Below are 6,833 nucleotides of genomic sequence, written 5' to 3'. Positions count from 1 at the left end.
TTTTTTTTTATTCTGGGCCAGCTTTAGCTCTGAGGCCTCGCTGCTGAAAACATCGATACAATGTTGCGGTCTGGCTGGATGAATCCCGCCTGAATGAAAGCCGGTTTCTGGGGTTTTGTTTAGCTTCTTATTTGCAACATAGTACATAGTTGCTTAGAGTTGCAGCTGAGAGGCCGACAAGTTAGGCGGGGAACGTTGGAGTCCGCAGTCACTGGAGCAAGCGAGCCTCCCTGCTCACTTCAGTGCATGGCTGCCGGCCGCCATCTTGGCTGAGTCAATTTGCATATACTCACTGATTAGCCAATGAAAAGGGTAGCGGTCATACGCTAATTACCATGTTTCTCTTTTATTAGTGTAGATTTTATTTCCTGGAGTGAAGTTTTACAAAGTAAATTTTACATTATTTCCTGTGTATTTAACTTTTTCTTGGAACTCTATTATTTTCAATTATTTCTTTTGTAGGCATTGTCTGTCTTTCAATGCAGCAGCATTAGAAAATGCTATTAGAATTGTTTATTTAAAAACAAACTATTCATAAGACCATTAACTAAGACCAGATTTGACACCAATTCCAGTGGCTGATCTCTACCCCAAATGGATATATGGCCATTTGTTATGATCTTTTGTTTACTAATTTTCAAGCAGTTTTCAATCTGTGTGACACTGATCAAATCCAAGCCTATTTGGACTAATTTTTCCAGTCACTTTTCATGAAGCAGTGCATCAAATGCTTTACCAAGTCCAAATGTGTAACATCTGCTCTCTTTTCCCTGATAATTTTACAGTTCTCTCAAGAAGTCAACTACTTTATCAACCATGGAATGTGTTTTATAAGTCTCCATTATTATTGCCCATGATTCTGTCACCTTTTAGAATTTCCTCTTTCAATTTTATTTGCCAAGTCTTGATAAAATACTTATTAGTTAGGCATCTGATACAATTATTCTTCTAGAGGTAACACTTTGTGACTCTGGGTTCACTTGGATTAGATCTATATATAATCTTTTCAGTTATTATGATTTAAAAGATGCAAGCAATAAAATCTGTGTTAGTCATTTTTGTTCATATCCTGGGAGAGATGTTATTCAGACTTGCTGATTGGTATATGTTTTCAGGTTTGAAGTATTCACTTACCTGCTCTTTGTCATTAGCTGTATTTTTTTTCCCTAGGTGCATTTTACAGTTCCCCATCTTTACCATATGTTAAATGGATATTGTGCTTGCAACAGCATGCCTTCCAGAACAGTGAAATGTCTGTGCATGTACAGTAAGCCGGCACATGTAGTCTTTGGATACGGATTGAAGTTTTTGATGCTTCTGTCATCTCATTGATGTAGGTGAGCTGTGCTTCATAACATTTGCTTTCGAGGGCTTGGAGGTAACTGCTAAGAACATAAACTAAGAAAAGTTTGCTTTATAATTAATTTTTCAAGCAAATTCAAGAAGATTCCATGTGAATAATGCATTTTTTAATGAGTTAGGCCCTTAGGTCATTGTGTTTACTGATAGAGTTCAGTTAATTGAATAAATATGAAGATCCTGTATTGAGTACCCTTGCACTGGTTAAAATGTAATGTTACAGATGTTTTATTAACTTTTACAATAAGTTACTGAAGTAACAAACTGTTATGAGTATAATGAACATATTTGATAGAGTCACATAATTGAAACATTGGTTATGATTTATCAAGGATTACTCAAATATTAATTAACTGACAACAAGAACACTGCTTTTGACATTTGGTTAATCTTATATACATTATAGATTAGTCAGTTTCTTCTTCTTTATATAAAATATTTAGCTTTTGAAGTGTTTTGACATATGGTAAACTTCAATAAGAAGGCAGACTTTTTCAGTTTTGAGAAATGTAAATATATCATTCTGTAAGAAATTCCAAAATGTTGGCTATGGAACAATAGAAACCACATGTAGTTTTTCTCCAAATCTCAATATACAAGTAACTGCTTTCAACACATCTTTTCTGTCTCCAGTTTTAATATTAACTACTTGATTAAATGTTAAACAGAGCAAAGGCCATTTTTGTCAGGCGTCACTAATATTCATATTGTTTCCAAAGGATGGAAAACATTTAGTTCTGAGTATTTACCACTCTTTTGTGGCTTAGTGATAACTGATTTTGGGAATACCAACTATTTATAATTTGAAATTCTAGAGATGGGGATTCGTTGGCTGAATAAAAGCTATGATGTTTTGTTTTTAATTATTAAATGGCAACTTTACATTCTTTCTGTTAAATGCACAATTTAGAATATCAATTTTGGAAGGATGTTCAAAATAGTGCTTTTTCTAAAATCAAGGTTAAAATGTTTCTGTTTTCAATGTTATATGCATAGATATAATAAATATTCTGTTCATTAAATTAAAACAATTCATCCATGATCATAGTACATGTATTTCTATAAATAAATTACCAACATATTAAATGGGGGTGGAAGGAATTGACATTTATATAGCACATGCATTTCTAAGTTTAAATGTTAATTTTAACTAAAAGGTAAATCTGAATCTAGAAAGCTTTTTCTAAGGATAAGTAATTTAAAGTTAGTAGGCCATACTTTATAAATGAATGTATATGCCTTTGGAGTCAATGATTCTAAGTCAAGAAATGGTATTATGTCAGAGGTCAAACAGAGACTCATGGAGTAAACATATTTAGGATTTGCTTTCTTTGTATAAATATTTAAAATGATGCATCAATATATATCAAACAAAGGAGAGTGCAATTATTCTTTGTGTACAAGTAAAATCAGAAGTGTGCATTTTACTTTTATAAAAATATGGCAATGACCTGGCTGGTTTGGCTCATTTGGTTGGGTATCATCCTATGCACCGAAAGGTTCCCAGTTTGATTTCTGGTCAGGGCACATGCCTGGGCTGGGGGTTCGATCTCCATTAGGGGGCATGAAGGAGGCAGCTGATCAATGTTTCACTCTCACATAGATATTTCTCTCTCTCCCTCTCCCTTCTCTTTCTAAAAAAAATCAACTATTCTTTTTTTAATTTTACGATTTATCTTTATTGTTTAAAGTATTACAGATGTCCTCCATTTTCTCCCCATTGACCCCCTCTACCTGGCCCCATCCCTCCCGCCCCCACGCCCCGCAGGCCTTCACCACACTATTGTCTGTGTCCATGGGTTATGCATAGATGCATATAATGTCTTTGGTTAATCTCTCAACAAACAATTCTTTTTTTAAAAAAAATATGGCAATTCTGTTTCTCAAGATGCAAATGTACATCTTGGATGTAAGTCTTTTTAAAAGTAAATTTTCTGCATAGTTCCATGCTTCTCAATTTATATCAATACATTTCTGTTGTTATTTATGGATATTCATATGGGTTAAAATTTTTTTATTTCTGCTAAATTCATGAATCATTAACATAAACATGGAAATATTAAATCAGTATTTTTTCTGGGAACACACATATTTCTGAGATTTTTATAATTTTTCTTCATTAATTATAAGCTAAAGCACATTAAAAGATGCATTATTTAAGAAATGTGAACAGATGTGGTTAAATGAGAAGGTTGAATATGAGGTAATAACTTTCTGGTTTTTAAATAGAATATAAGTGAAAATTTGTGTCACAGAAATGTTTGTAGCTGTATAATATAAAACATGGCCAATCTCGTGAGATAAAATAATATCTGTTTTAGTTTTTTTTAAATATCAAAGGATTCTTTCTAGACCCTGGATAAGCATGGGCTCTATTCTAATTACTTCACCAGGAAAATTCATCCACTTTGGATAATTCTCAATCAAAATGTTTTTCTAGGATTCAAACTAAATGCCTCTCATTTTGACATTCATCTATTATTATTTATATCAATGCTCTCATACAGTGTAAGTAATTTGTTTTTCTCTTCTGTTCTTATTGCTTTCAGCTCTTTATCTGTGGGGAGGAGGATAGGTTTGTGGTGTGAAATGAGGATGGCATTTTCGTGTTTTGACCAAAAAAATTTGGAACTTTCTGCCTTCATGCTTTTCAAAGTGTAGGTTTTGTTAAGGTGTCAGCTCCTTCCGCATCAATGAAGAAAGTCCTTGAAAGTTTACTCTTATTAGATGTTTTGTAAGATGTATGTTGCTGCAAAGGTTAGGTGATATCTGTGTTAGAAGACGCAGGTGTTTGATCAAATCTAAGAACTATGTTTTCTAGTAGAATATACAAAATAAAAATAACGGAACATTTCAGGCTTTCTTGTTCCTTTTTATAAATAGACTCTGTATACATTGTTACTGCTTACTGATTGCCATACTGATATTTATCTCATTAATTTGTTTTATATATTGTAAAATTCCTAGTTATTTGGTTTTAAACTAGTAACTTTGCGACTAATCGTTCTTTCTGCTCTAGGTAAGAATTGAGCTGGTTGAAATAAATGGAGACAAAATCTGTTATTCTCTGTAGAGTTTTACTTTATTATATCTATGTGATGTTGTAAATACAAAATTCTGTGGTTTTTTTTTTTTTCAGTGCCCCTCAGAGGGTAGGAACAGGAAAGACAAAGGAAGTACTTTCTTCTTGTTGTACGCTTCCTTTAACTTAATAATTACTAATCTTTGAGTGAAAGTATGACTGGAGCAAAAATGCCTTAATTTGCATTTTAGGAGCCCTTTGGGGGGCGGTGGTCTTGTGAAGGTTCCCAAGACAAGGTGGAAGCCAGGTTCATTGACATGCCATTCCCACTCTCACCTGTGCTCTCCTCCCTAGGTCACCTACACAGGTATCAGAATGGAAGAGGCAGGTGGGCAGAGGGCAATATACAAGAAAGACAACTCCACAACAATAATGGAAAATAATGGGAAGCATTTGTACAGTGAATCTGTAGTTATCTTGAACCATGCTCTTTTATAGATTTTAGTAAATAATGCTTGTTACTTTTGCATGTTGACTTCAAGCTTTTCTCTGTGGTATGTGGAACTAAATTGAAGGAAATTTATAAAGTTAGAGTAGTGTTTTTTTCCACTTTAATCAAGTCTCTAGAGTTAAAGTGTGTAAATTAGTACCCAATTACCTACTTTGCATGCCTGTGGTATTTCCATGTTCTACTAATATGATAATGAATCAGAATATTGAGTAGATTGTTGTAAATATCTGAAAAAGTTGACTGCTTTTCTCATAGTCTTAAATTAAAAAGCAAAACTCAAAACTTTAAAAATATTGAAATTAGTTTCCTAAAATATTTACCAGATATTATCTTTCACAGAAATGCACCTGAGCTTATTATAAACTATTCAGTCTAGAAAACTTAAGGGTGATTTAAAAAGTAATTTCTTTGAAGTATATAATTCATAAGCATATATTTTATTAGTTGTAAAATTATATGGATCTCTCCAGTTAGCACCCTTAGTCCTATTTCCATTTCTAATTGAATTTCACATTTCTTTCATTAAGTGAACAGCATGAAAATATATGTAATGCTTGAAAAAGAATCATATATGTGCATATGTCTGTAGAGGCGCCAACAAAAGCATGAAAGAAAAGGTGAAATTCAAATAAATCAAAGATACACCATTCAGTTACTGACTCTGCTCCTCACTATGTCCTGTTTGGGTATTTCCCTGGGGAATTAGCAAGGGTGGGACTCCCATGACCAAGGTAGAATGGGCCCCATTATTAATCTATAGAAATAAGGAAAGCCACAGAGCTGTAGCTTTACCCAGAGAGAGAAGCAGTTACAGACATTTTGGAGCCTGTGCCCTGAGCTCAGAATGCTGCCCCATGGTCCTGACCAAATCACTTGATTTTACTCTTGTCTTGAAACTCAGGCTCGGAATAGTCACATTCTTCATGGGAGCATGTGAGTGCAGTGAGAAATAAGTAGCAGAGCTGCTGCATGGCATATGTGAAGCACTTTGCTTTCTTATGTGACATCCTTTTCTGAAGTGTTCTGAGTATCAGCTATTTACATTGTTTAGGCTTCTCTGGGAATCCAGGCACTATTTCTCATTCTCTCTCTCTCTCTCTCTCTCTCTCTCTCTCTCTATCTATCTGCCTCCTCCTTACTCCCCACCTTACCTTCCCTCATATATTTCACTCATATCTATTTTAAGAGAATTTCTCCTGGTGGCATAAATTTGGATAAAATAGTAGGTGAACAGTAAAATCTTTTTCTTTTGAGATGAGGTAAAACTTAGTTTTCTACTTTAAAATAGTGTACAAAAGTGTACAGCATGGTTTTATTCAGAATACAAAAACGTGAGAACTGGAAGGGATGTCAGCAGTCATCTAGTCCAGTATCTTCCACTTCCTAAGAAATGGAGTTTGTTTCAGGCAGATTTTCCTAAGACATACAGAAGCAGAATGTGTCCAATAACTGATTTGTTCTTATAATAAAAGCAGTACATATTTATTGTAGAAAAACTTATAATTCTTTTATCTGGAGAAAAAACTGTTAACATTTTAATATATATACTTTAATATATATATATATATTACTTGTGTCTTTTGTATACTTATATACATGCATTTTACCATATTGAAGTAATGTATTTCATAATGTAATATTATAATAAAGATAGTTTTAATAGCTTTGTAAAATAAAACTTCTATGCACATTGTAAAATATTCCAACAGTACAGAAAAGTAAAAAGAAGAAAGTAAAAAAAAATCACTTGAAACCTCACTATTCAGACATAATCACTGGTCAAAATATTAAGACAGGAGATATGCTAGAAAGTGTCTAGTTAGTATCTACACTAATAAAAGAAAAACATGGTAATTAGCGTACGACCGCTACCCTTCCCATTGGCTAATCAGCATACCCTTATGCAAATTAACTGTCAGCCAAGATGGCGGCCGGCAGCCA

Source organism: Myotis brandtii, unplaced genomic scaffold (assembly GCF_000412655.1).
Source record: "Myotis brandtii unplaced genomic scaffold, ASM41265v1 scaffold186, whole genome shotgun sequence".
Lineage (NCBI taxonomy): Eukaryota > Metazoa > Chordata > Mammalia > Chiroptera > Vespertilionidae > Myotis > Myotis brandtii.
The sequence above is the reverse complement of the archived record's forward strand: the minus strand, read 5'-3'. Positions refer to the sequence as shown.